Source organism: Mus caroli, chromosome 17, assembly GCF_900094665.2.
Source record: "Mus caroli chromosome 17, CAROLI_EIJ_v1.1, whole genome shotgun sequence".
Taxonomy (NCBI): domain Eukaryota; kingdom Metazoa; phylum Chordata; class Mammalia; order Rodentia; family Muridae; genus Mus; species Mus caroli.
This window is the reverse complement of record NC_034586.1, coordinates 73,682,026-73,696,172: the sequence shown is the minus strand read 5'-3', so window position 1 is coordinate 73,696,172 and position 14,147 is coordinate 73,682,026.

Here is a 14,147-nt window from a genome sequence, read left to right as displayed (position 1 = left end):
TGTGTAGCCCTGGCTGTTCTGGAACTCACTCTGTAGACCAGGCTGGCCTCGAACTCAGAAATCCACCTGCCTCTGCCTCCCGAGTGCTAGGATTAAAGGCGTGCGCCACCACCGCCCGGCTTAACACATTTTTTTCTAGAGCTCATTTGAAAATTATTCTTTCTTTTAAAGGATATATTTCTATCCTTTATATTTCTTCTTTTACCAATCAACTCTAGTTTTAGAATCTCTCATCTACTTCCATTTATCACTGGAATATTGTTAAAAAAAATCTGTACTGTTAGTGTAATTGAAACAAATACTAAACCTTTATTCAAAATGCATTCCAAAGCTGTGTAGCACTAGGATGAAGTGGTGAGAGAAGACGCACATTGTGGCCTTTATTTAATGGAAATCCTGGGAACTTCTGAGTCTATATTCCTATTATCCTTATATTGAGCCCTATATCTATTTTTCCTTTTGTTTTGGGGGATCATCGGTCAATGGATGCAGAAGCCATTGTAATAGGGAGTTTCTGGAATTAGACCTATGATATTTTGTAAAGATGCTTTCATGTGGGGGGGTTATGATGGATATTTAAAAGTTGATTTTATTTAACGTGTACAGCTCATTGAGCTTGGGCATATGTTTTTGCTCATCAAGGAATATCCATAATCCATGTGAGACAGATAATTATCTCTGTGTTAGTTATTTTCCTAATTGCTATAACAAAATGCGTGTGAGAAGCAAGCTGTGGAAGAAAGCATTTACTTTGGCTTTCCGTTGAGAACTCAGTGAGGAGGTGAGGTGGCTGACTGCTCATATTGCCCCCACAGCCAGAAAGTATTAATGCTGAGTTTCCTTTCTCCTTGTAACTTTTTAATGCAGTCTGGGCCCTCAGGACATGAAATTTGCTGTCCATATCTAGAGTGGGTTCATTTCACCTCAATTAAACCCCTTTTAGAGACACGTCCAAAAGTCTGACTATCAACTTGATTAGCCTAAAATCTGAAATAAGTATCTCAGTTGAAGAACTGCTTTCATCATTTTGGCCATTATTCATCTCTGTGAAGGATTGTCTTGGCTGTTCCTTGATGTAGGAGGACATATTCCATTGTGACCAAGCCACCTCAGTCAGCCAACAGGTTCTCCAGTACAGGAGTGAGGATGAAAAGAAAAAAAGGCAATGAGACAACATTGTAGCATGACCCCAGTCAGTTCTGAGGCTGAGGCAGGTTTATTTTTTCCCAATCCACTTTTATACCACTTTAATTACATGCAAGTAATAAGGGCGAGCAGTACAATAGACACAAATAGTCAAGGAAAAAGCAGGCAATAAGCAAAGTACCGTGATCATTCCCATGACCCCTAAGTGCTTGTGTCTAAGGGCTTGTCAGGATGACCAATACATCTGAGCCTTCTTCCTTGTCCACGCCCAAAAGCAGATATTTGCCTGAAGCCTACTTCCTTTATTCCACCCTAAAGTTAGATTCCTGCCTGAACTTACTTCCTGTTCTAGCCTAAAGTTAGATGAACTTATTTCCATGTCAGGGCCTAATGTCAGATTCTTGCCTGAAGCCCATTTCCTTGTCCCTGGCCAATGTCAGATTCCTGCCAAGTGGGCCCCCAAAGTTCTCCACACTATTGTGGACAGCACAATTCCTTGTGCGAATGGTCTTAAACTGTATGCTAAAGCCTACTCAACAGAAGATTATCTGCAAGCCAGCAAGTGGTTTCCTCTGTGGTTCCTGACACATCTCTTTGTCTGTGGAGTGAGTTCTTTGGTTAGAGGTAATACTGGGTCAAATGTGTTGGTTTAAACAAGCCGTGTGGGTGCGTTTGTTTCTTTCTGCTCTTGACTGTGGATGTGCTTAGCTGCCTGAGTTCCTGTCTTCCCTTCCCCTCAAGGGCAGATTATAACCTGGAACTGTGAGCTGAACTAACCTGTTCCTCCCCTAAGTTGCTTTGGGTCACAGAGTTTTAGCACAATAGAACTGACTCTAACAGTGTCTCCTAAGTGATGGGAAATCCAGTTAAGTTGACAATAAAGACAGTGATGTCAAAATCTACGAAAGCTTCCTTTTGCTCCTTGCTGTGCATTTACCTCCTGTAATTATAAGAAAACTACACACCACCACACTGCATCACAAAACCCTGTGTACCAACATTGGGAGATACAAAATTCTCAGCAGGATATAGGGTATTGCAAAAGGCAATAGGTTGCAGAACAGACACAAGAATGGATTTATCCTGCAATGCTAAAACTTTGTAGTAATTGAATGACATCTTGCTTTGCCACTGGTAGTCACTATTGTATTTCTGCCTTTTAGAGTTTGTAGGTGTATGTGGGTACGTGACTCAGAGATCAACCTTGGGCATTGTCTACCTTCTTTAAGGAAAGGGCCCACCTAAGTTCACTGGTCTAGAGTTTACCAGGTCAGCTAGACTGGCCACTCAATCAGCCAAATATCTGTCTGTATCTGCTTCTCTAGCACTAGGATGACAAGTCACAATAAGCTCATGTCACATATCAGGTTTTTTTGTTGTTCAAATGTGGGTTTTAGGGATCAAACTCAGGTTCTTTAAGCATGTTATTGACTAAGTTCTCTTCCAACATTGTTGTTCATTTGTATGGCTCTTTATATATTCATCCAGATAATTAGTGGACATTTAGATTGTTTCCATATCTTCCATATAGTGGATAAAGTTTCCATGAACTTAAGAGTGCAGATAGAGTACAGAGATTCTGACTTAAAAATCCCAAGAAATGGAAAAATTTATTGCATTGTAGTTTCCTTTTTAAGTCTTGAAGAGCCTCTATGCATCATTTTATCTACCAGCTGCATCATCTTTCATTACCATAAACATTGCAGGTTCTTCATACACTGCTATATTTGCTAACATTTCTTATAATTTGTTTTTATTTTACCAATAGTGCCATTGCTGTCAATTAGCTGTATAACATTAGAGAAATTACTTGAAATTTTATTTAAATTAAGTAGGACATTAATCCTCAACTAGGAGAATAATGAAAATATTAAAATAAGTAAATGTGTGAAAACTGCTTCACATGGCCCCATGTATATAACCATCCACACATGCCTCTCTGCAAGAGCAGCCAGTGTGGTGTGGCATGGTACCACTCCTACAGGAATTCCGTCTGTAAAATAGCCACTGTGGATTAACCCATTTATTGCATGCAATATATATTATTTAATAATGTCTTATTGTAACTAAATCAGAAAGGTATTATTTTAATAGTATCATTTTATTCTATCAAAGTAAAAGCTCTTGAGGAAAAACCATTTGTTTAAATTTTCAGGACAAACTAAGTTACTGGATAGATAATGGTTTTATGTAAGCTATAACTACCTATTTTTTTCTTATCACATTTGTAATAGGTGGATATTTCTCTCTCCTTCCTCTGTCTCATTTATCTATGGGCAACAATGACTTGCATTCTATGCTAGCACAAGATAAGATTCTAAGTAACTGACTTTAAAATGGGGATTTGTCCTGAGTTATTTAACTGTACCCCATGTAACTGGCCCTTACAAGGAATAAAAATGTCAAAGAGAGAAGGGAGAGAGATAGACAGAGACAGAGAGACAGACAAAGACAGTGATAGACAGAGACAGGGAGATAGAGAGACAGAGATAGACAGAGACAGAGAGACTCCTGTTATTTTTAGAAGCCACTAGTAGATTTCACATTGAACTTTGAAAAAGTAAAGCCCAGAAATAATACACCAGCTGCCAGCTACCAAATGTTTTATGTACACTATCTTATTAAGCCCTCAAAACAATCCTGGAAGGCACAGGGTGCTCTTATCCCAGGTCTTACTCTTATAGGGAGAGATTAAGTAATTTGAGTCATGTCCCATGGCTACTAAGTGGCAGAGTTAAGTCTCAACCATTGCAGCCGGCAGCGTCTAGTCAGGACATTTGAACATTTTCCTGTGCTGTCTTCTGAGGACTGGTCCCCTAAACAGGGAGTGGAGTGAGAAATGAATGAACTCATCCCGTGTAAATGAGTTTCTATTAAAGAACAGCATCCTTCTTCATCTGCCTGTGTCCACTGTTACTGTACTTAGAGGGGCTTGTTTATATAAGATAGGCAAGAAAGATAAAACTAAACCGTTCCCTGCCACTCCAATGTGCTATTCCTACTTTATTTAATATTAAACTAATTTATGACTTATATTATTTTAACATTTGCCCCAAATATGTTTCTAAAGTGTCATGTTTCCTGGCATCATAATTTCATATCACTTCTATATAACAGACTTCCAGATATCAAAAGCAAACCCCAACCTATCAACAAAAACCAAGCAAGCAAGCAAGCAAGCAAGCAAACAAACAAACAAACAAAAAATAGAGAGATAATGGGATTGTGTTGGGTAGTTTTTATGCCAGCCTGAAAGAGGCAACACTCTTTTGGAGGGAACTACACATGAGAAAATGATCCCATCAGATTGGCCTGTTATGCAAGCCTGCCAGGCATTTTCTCAGTGACTGATGGAGGAAGGCCCATGGCATTGAGGGTAGGGTCGTGCTACCCTTGGGCAGGTTTCCTGGGGTGTATAAGGAAGCAGGATGAGCAACTAGCAAGCAAGTAGCTCTCCTCTGAGGCCATCAATTCCCACCTCTAGGTTCCTGCCTTGAATTCCTTCTCTGACTTCCTCTATGATGGCCTCTGATCTAAGTGTTGTGAGCTGAAATACACACTTTCCTCTCCAACTAGTTCTTGGTCCTGGTGTTTTATCATAGCAATAGAAACTCTAACTAAAAGGGTTGGCAATGCCTTTAAAATGCTTCCCAAACTGGAAAATGCTATGTAAACATTAAACATCCTTTTAGAACATATTTTTTAAAATTAGAATTCTTTTTATACAAATATTCGTATATGCATTCCTATGCCACAACTAAAAATTCTGATGGACTTTTATCTTTGTTTGTGTCATGCACGTTCCTTTGAGGACAGAATTAAATTCCACCTAGAATCAGAACGTCATTTGTTAGCACCTGGTCCCATTGTTCTGAAAAGCAGATATTTTCCCCCACGATGGAAAATGCTTCCCACACTAATGTTCTATTGAACTCGCCCATTCAGAATGTGTGTGCTGCCTTTTTATAATTAAAGATAAGATTAACCTGCATGTTGAAATTTCCTCTAACAACAACCTGAAACATTTTCATGTTAATTTCGCTGAAGTCAGGGTGAGAGTAATGGGTAATTATTTTCTGTTGACATTCCTTCCCACTAGATTGAATGTGCATTCGGGGACTGAGCCGTCAGTTTTGATTTCAGCTTAGTTTTCATGTAGAGTTGGCGCACTGAGATTATTTTCCCATTATTGTTTAATATGTGCCTTTTCTGAGCTAGTAGAAATAATTTCTGGCCATCCTGTCAATCATCTCTCATAATTTGGACATATATATGAGAAATGCAGAGGATGCTGCAAACCCAGCTGTTTTACTCTAAGTTATCTGGCTACATAAACACCCTGGTTTTGCATCCTTCATTAGGACTGGCCATGATTTAAGTTAAATAATTTAATGAAAATCTATATCGTGTTAATGTTGTGGACCAAAAAGTCATTTTATTTGTTTATACAGATAAATCTGTTCATTTATTTTTAATGCCATGCTGCTATTTATATTGCAGTGACTGACTAGCATTCATCTGGGTAGCTAGGAATATAATATCATCTACCCTTTCATAGCTATCTTAAAATTTGGAGTTCTCAATCACATGAAGGAATAATGATTAATATAATTATTAATTCATAAGGAGAATTTTCTCATCTTCATTTTATAAAGTTCTTATTTAATAATAGTGTTTTATGTTCATAAGATATGAGAATGAATATTCTCAGATTATTTTTTTTATCTGCTTGCAATGTCACTGAGACATAGTACAAGGAATGGGAGACTGAGATACCAATAATTCTGGATCAAATAGAAGCTTTGTTTGGTCATTATTTAGTAAATTTTAAGAAATGAATGAACGTGTTTCATCAGCATATCTCATATAAATGTGAGATAGAGTATTAGTTAACTGTGATTTATGAGCTGTGAGGTTTAGAAGACTATAGGTTGTAGTACCTGGTACCAGTGTACACTTACAGCTTTAGGCCTGAGGTTCCACTCTGCGGTTCCCAAGCAATCAAGTTCAGTCACTTGCTCTCCAAAACAAATGGAAAAATTAATGGTGCAAAATAAAAGAACTTCACTGACTATAGCTCTGCTGGGAATACCGGTGAGCTAAAATCACCAATCCTATCCATTGGGTGCTGACATGAGCCTGGAAGGGAAGACACATGCATCACTAACCAGTCTTCAGGGACCTGTGCTCTAAAGTCATTATCTCAGGGTTTGTCAGTCAAGACTTTGTCATATGAAAATTGTCACCCGAGGGATAATCTGGATGCTTGTCTCAAGATGTGTATCCATCAGATCTGTTGTTCCTGGAATCCAAAGTGACTGCAGGAATGATAAACAGGGACAAAATGGAGGTAGAGAGGCCAAGCTCTTACCCTTCTCTTCACTACCCATTGGATGTCTTCAGTGAAGACTCATAAGTAAGGAGTGAATGTTTTTATTAATAGCACTGTCTGTGTTCTTGACACAGGATGGCAACTGTGCTGGAGTGACTTAGAGTGGTAACATTTAGATGAGCAACGTAAAAACCATTGTGGGTGAGGGAGATCACAGGGACATACTGACATCTGAAGGCTTGTGTGTGAGTGTCTGGAGGGATTAGTTGAGACATGGTCATGGTGGAGAGAAGCGCCGGGTTGGAGTGAAGGTGGTAGATGCTTTAAGCAGGTTGAGTTTAGAAGTTGGTAGGCTGTTCAGTAGGCATATGGGAACACAGACAGATAGGAAAGGGAATAAAGAGTCATTTCTAGATTCCATTTCTTTTCAGAAGTTGGAGTTTAGTGGTCGTTAGAATGGACAGGCAGTTGCTTTTAAATCTTGTTGACTGTGACTCATAGTCAGAAATACATTTCGCATCACGACTCAATGCACATATGCATGTATGCATATATGAATATTTTTACAGTATATCATACACATTTATATATAGTACTCACATAAATCTCCTCAAAACTTTATCCTCATTATATTTAGTGTATTTAGGGAACCTTCTTTCATTAAAATATTAGTCAAGATTGAATTGACTTTAAACTGAGCAATCAATCATGCATGCCAGCTGATGACTGTCAGGTCTGGATGAAGTTCCACATGTCACTACTTATTGTCCCATCTCTTCCCAGTGTAGGGAAAGGGAAGCTGAGGTTCCAGGTGGGCTTTCTAGCAGGCTGGAGCTAGGCATGGCCACAGTCACCATCTACAATCACAGTCACAGCTCTACAACTCCAAAGCCATCTGAAGTTGGATTCAGTGGAGGCAACATTCTTTGACTGAAGATGAATCTGATAGTTCTTAGGACTTAAGCATGCATAGAGTCTTGTTCTATTTTATACATGTTAAAGAAAGAAAAAATGGAAAATCAGAGATGCTAAAAGATAATGTGTAATAAAAAAAGAAAACTTGCTTTGCTATGTCTCCAGCATCTTTTGTATGCTGATAGGTTCCTGGTAATTGAATTCTTTGTGTGTGTGTGTGTGTGTGTGTGTGTGTGTGTGTGTGTGTGTGTATTGTATTCATGATCTCTCTCTTCTTATATGTTTATTATATTTATTTACTTGTGAGTATATGTGTGTGCACATGGATGTAGGGTGCATATGCAAGTGTCTGAACATGTATATGGAAGTCAAGGGTTGGTACCAGGTGGCTTTCTCAACTGCTCTCTGCCTTTTGTTTTGAGATAGCCTCTTATTGAATCAGACCTTGCTAATTTGTGTAGACTACCTCAGCTAGCTTCTAGGATCTTTCTGTCTCTTCCTACCTAGTCTGTGACTTATAAGAACAATATTCAATATTTTAAAATATGGCAATACAATAACTAAGAGGCTCAGATTTAAAAGGCCTAAGATCTAGAAGTTGTTCTAGATTTATCTGATTCTTCCTTTACTCTAAGAATCCATATTCATTCTGTAAAAAGTCCTAGTAATACTCCCTCAAACTGATCTTTAGCTCAAAAGCTTTCCAACATTTCCATATAGCAACTGTAGTCCAAAATACCATTTTGTCATCACTGGACAACTGGTTCAACAGCCTTTCTACTTCTTCCCTGAAAGTTCTGGCCAGTTCAGTACCAGAAGGATCCTTGGCATACAATATATAGAGTACCCTGTTCATATTTGTGTCTTTGTATATTGAAGATTTTAAATTACCCTTTTTCTTTAATCACAGTACTTGCCTATCTCCTCACAGAGTGCAGAGGTGTGAGAAATGTGAACAGTACATGAGACTTGTTTATTCTTGGATATATTTTAAGAAATTCCCTAAAGACTTTCAAAAATGAGACTGAGGATTCCACCTGAGTCAAAAATCACCAGAAATGCCCAGAAGATGCACACTTTCGTTCTTTAAGAGCTGTGTATCTTCTTTAAAAATTTTTCTTATTGTTTTTATGTGTATGGATGCTTATGTGTATACTTGTGTACCACCAGTGTTCCTGGTGCCTGTGGAAGACAGAAGAGGTTAATAGATCTCCTGGACCTGGAGTTACAGATAGTTGTCAACCATTGCATGGGTGATGGCAATTGAATATAATATTTCTGGAAGAGCAGCCAGTGCTCTTAATCACTGAACCATCTCCCCATCTTCTGATTTATGCCTCTTTGCTGGCAAAACAGATGCAAAGGGAACAACTTAACCCGGGACAGGGTAGTTTATCCTACAAATAAATTGCTTCTGAGAAAAAGTAGCAGCATAGTCTTTGAATTAGAACCCCAAATTTACAATGGAAAACGTTTTTCAGACTTGTTTAGGTTTATCATAGAGTGTCTCTTTGCTCTCAGAACAAGCCAAGGCAGCTCTTCTCCAGATGGGATGAGGGTTGCAGGAGGAAAGGACATGTCTTTGATCCACAACCCACATATCATTCTTGACAGGATTATGTAAATGACCTGTAAGAAGTATTTAGAGCATACAGACCTGGAACCATTTATAGATCTCCCAATCTTAGTATGTAATCAGATGAGAGGGAAATTGAACTTCTCTTTATTTACTTCGATTTTAAGCTCCCTTTTGGAAATTTCTTTGCTTCAATAGCAGCAATACTGCTAGCAGAGCTTGTTCCTAACAAGTGAAGGAGGGGGAAGGAGAATGTAATAAGGGAGGCACAGTTCAAGCAGATGGAGCCACCTTCCTCCCAGGAGACTTGGCTGTGGTGGGTGGCGAGATGTTTGGGAAATTAGATCCGGGTTTCCAACAGAGAGTATCTATTGAATTGACAGTAGCATATGTGTCTAGAGGTATGTAAGGAATCTAATATAGCCAATTAATTAGGCTATGTTCTGTGGGAGCTATTCCTTGTCTGATCATCTCTCCATTCGGATCACTAGAAGATAACAATGGAAGTGACGAGTGAAGTCATAATATGCTTCAGCCTGTAGTGTCTAGCACAGAGCTATAGTACCAGCCCTCATTCCTGAGCTCCACAAAGGGTTCTCTTATCAGCCAGGACTAAAGACAACTGATGTACAAAGTACCCTTTGTTCCATAGGGAGAGAGACTCAGTTTTAGACCTGTGACAAGTGCAAGGTAGCATTTAACTTAGCTTTAGCCAGCAAATGCATATTTAATTCCAACTCAAAGGTGAAAACTTGCTAGGAGCTTAAGGGGATAGGGATTGGGGAATTGCTTGTTTGAAAAGGAGAAGATGTTTATGGGTGTCTCTGTCTCAGTATTTCTTGATTTTGTATTACTGGACTCCTCTCAGTTCCTGGTCTTTGTGTTTTCTATGTAATAAATACAGACTAGACACAGAATATGGTATGGAATTTATTACAGAGTAACATGAGATCAGAGTGGGCAACAACCAGAGACAGGAGCTACTGAAGAGGAAAACTCCCATGTTAACTTCCTTGCAGGAAAACTTGTGCTTAAGGACAAAGGACCTATTAGGTAACTTTCTGATTTTTTAATTTTCCTTTTGAGATTATAATAATGAAACAACATTTCTTCCTTCTTCTTCCTCTTTCCAAAACCTCTCTTTCACCCATTTCTTTTCTCCTTCAAATTCTTTTTCAACTGACAGAGACCACTACAGAAACCCACAATCAATTAAAATGCAGTTGTAGTGCTCAGTCTCATATCTACATAAACATCTACAAACACTCCTGCACATAAGGTATGGGAAACATTGTGGGAGAGGGGGTGGACACATTGTTATATCAGAGGATCCAATCTAAGAGTTTGCTATGAGATTGTGTCTTTTAGTAATACCAACAAGATTTCTTATAAAAGCTAGTGCCACCTGATTAGGGAATAGTGCTGCCCACATAGAGATTGGACCTCCTATATCAATTAGTGATCAAGACAATTTCCCATAGACATTATCATAAGCTGTACTGGCTGGATTTGTGTCAACTTGACACAAGCTGGAGTTATCACAGAGAAAGGAGCTTCAGTTGAGAAAATGCCTCCATGACATCCAGCTGCAAGGCATTTTCTCAATTAGTGATCAAGCAGGGAGGGCCCCTTGTGGGTGGGACCATCTCTGGACTGGTAGTCTTGGGTTCTATAAGAAAGGAAGCTGAAAAAGCCAGGGGAAGCAAGCCAATAGGAAACATCCCTTTATGACCTCTGCATCAGCTCCTGCTTCCTGACCTGCTTGAGTTCCAGTCCTGACCTCCTTTGGTGATGAACAGCAGTGTAGAAGTGTAAGCTGAATAAACCCTTTCCTCCCCAACTTGTTTCTTGGTCATGATGTTTTGTCCTGGAAGAGAAACCCTGACTAAGACATATACCTAGGTTGAGAGTCCCTTCTCACGGAAACTTAGGCAGTTAAAGGACAGCTAATGAGGACAGCTGTCAGCTTGGTGGGATTTAGAATCACTATAAAACAAGCATACCTATCTGCGAAGGAGTTTCTAGATTAGATTAAATTCTCTAGATTAGAGAAACCTAATTGTGGATGCCAATCTTCCATGAACTAGGGTACTGGGCTGAATAAAGAGGACAAAGGTAGCTTGTATGACCATTCAATTTTCTCTCCTTCCTGACTGTGGATGTAGTGTGATTAGCTGCCTCTATTCCCTGCTGCTCTTTCATGGTGGACTGTACCCTAGTTCTACTAGCCAAAGTAACCGATGACTTCATTACATTTCTTTCATATTTTGTCACAACAAGGAGACAAGTGACAATCAAGATAAAATGAACACATGGACACATTAAACCATATCAGACAAACTAGACCTGAAAACATATTGAATACATGAGACTGACACAGGGCAAAGCATGCTCACATGGACCCCCCCTCAAGGAACAGAGCACCTAACATGGAGATACTGTCTCTTGACCAGTCATCTGAACCAAGTGGTGCCTCATGAATGGGATCAATAGGACTCAGTTCAACTCAGAACACATTGCAAACACATTGTTCTCAAGATGCTGTCTGTCATCTGCTCATCTTTCTTTGGTCAAGACATGGTTCAGTACTTTGCCTCTGCAGTCTAACTCAACTGTGGGGACCATATTTTGGCTTAGCAATGCCAGTAGCTCTCAGTTTAGGTTCTTTAATATCTAATCCCTGATGTAACTCCTTTTACACCTGTATCAGTGCTCTCTTTGCCTTCAGAATAACTTCTGGAGTTCTGCTGCAGTATCTTTAACCCTTTTGTAGTCATTCTGTAATCTACATATATACCAATGTAGAGACAGTTACTGTCTGAAGTGCAATGTTACTTGAGAGGTAGGTAATACTAGTAATTAGGATTTGAATAAAAAAAACTGTATGTCTTGGCCATCTGTCACAGGAACAATTTTAGTCAACAAAATCGATACAGCCTGTGAAATCATAGTTATTCAATAGATTGTGACATTGTGGAAAGACATACACATGTCCATCTGTGTTTCTGACATAGCATGTTCTCAAAAAAACCTCTCATCAGTATGTTTCTCTGTTACAGGTTTTGGCCTCTCTGCCGGTAACCCTGTAATACTTCAGTGATGGCCATTAAATTTGTCCCTTGATTTGACCTCCTCAGATCTCTTCAAAGCTATAATGGTCCTGAGACAGGAAGAGAGAATTAGATATGTCGCTGAGTTGTAAGATTATTTCTGGATTGCAATGACTGAGAAATACAGTCTCTTTGAATGCCATAGAGTGCCCTGAGGATTGTATGACCATTTTAAAAAACAAAGAAATTATCCCCAGAGTTAAAAGATCCATCCATTCAGAGAAGGCTCTTTCTTTGGGAAGAACCCCTCAAGTCCTGAATGCCAAAATGAAGCTCTTGAGCCACATGCTTGTTCCTGCCCTGTGGAGTACACTTAGACTTCAACAACAACAACAACAACAACCTCATATTTTGTGACTATTATTCTGTTTCTTGATCAGTTGTTTTAAAACACATGGACCTTGGACATCACATGACCAAAGGGCCCCCAATACTCCACCTGATAAGAGACCTACTCTCATTTCCCAGATCACTGAATGTGTTACAGAGTAACTGGGAGTTAGATATTAGTTTTACTCCTTTTGGAGACATCAGTGTTGGGAAAAAGTGGAATGTATTCATCAGACCCCATAGTTAATCATTGAAAAGCTTTGTCAGGAGACTTATCTTACTTACAAGGGACTTATCATCGATAGTTCTCTTTAGATTCTGCATAACTTCTCCTATCCTAAGTGTTTTAGAGATGCTTGACAGTCATTCCACTTTTTTCATGTTTGTTTGTTTGTTTTTGTTGACTTTTTGTTTTTTTAAAATTCTTTTTGGTCTTTTTGTTGTTTTATGGCTTTTTTGTTTATTTACTTTGTCAGCTTTTTTGAGACAGAAAATAAAGTTGGGTGTGTAGGGAGATTGGGAGGATTTAGGGGAAGGAGGAAACATAACAAAAATATCATGCAAAAATTTAAATAACAAAAGAGAAAAAATAGAATTTTAAATACAATGTGAAAGATATTTAGTTGCTTTTCCTGTAACAGAATAGCTGATAACAGCCAGGAAGAGTTACTTTGTCTCAGAGTTTTTGGCTCTAGGCTGTCTTGGCATGTAAGACATGGTGACCCAAGCATGGGGCAACTGGTTATATTGTATATGCAGTCATGAAGCAGAGAGAATGAGTGCTGGTATTCAACTTCCTTATTTCTTCTTATTCAGCCAGGACCCCAGCCAATGGAACAGTACATTACATTTATGGTGGGTCTTCCACTTCAGTTAAAATGGTTGCAGACATCCCCAGAGCATTGTTTCAAGGAGGTCTTCTAAAACTCATAAAGGCAACAATGCATAGTGATCATTGTAGGGTGAAGCGTCACAATTGGACCACCTTGAGATTTAAAACAGCATTGGAGGGCAGGGATAGGGTGTAGGCTATTTCCTCCTGGTAAAGCATGGCTATTTTGTAGATTTTTAAAAAAATTATTTTTAATTGTTTTGAATCTATTCTGTACTTCTGAGCCTGTCCTTAAGATGATCAGATTACAAAGCCACACTCCCACCCTCATCTTTAAGAGTTATTTCCAATCAGACTGTCAGTCATCTGAATATAAAATTACCCTTCAGGAAAAGGATCTGTATCAGAAGTCTCAAGAATCATGATACAACAGAAGCCATGAGATTGGAGTAACAGAAGTTTTCCTAATGGGGTATGGGCTTTCCTCTCTAAAAACTCCTCCATGTCTCAGTGACTTATACACACTCACTGCTAACCCTGTCTGTCTTTCTCATTCTAACTCAGAAAGCATAACTTTTTTCCCTTTCACCTTCCTATATATTTTATGAACACTAGTCTCAATCACAAACCTTCTTGTCTTGACACCCTATGGATTCCTTTAGTCTCTCAAACCTGCCCCCACTATGCAGGATTCCATTGCCAAGGCTACCTGCATCTATCTATCTATCTATCTATCTATCTATCTATCTATCTATCTATCCATCAATCTATCATTTATCTATTTATCTATCCATTCATCTATCAATCTATCATCTATCTATCTATCTATCTATCTATCTATCTATCTATCTATCATCCATCTATTATCTATCTATCCATCTATCCATCCATCATCTATCTATCTAT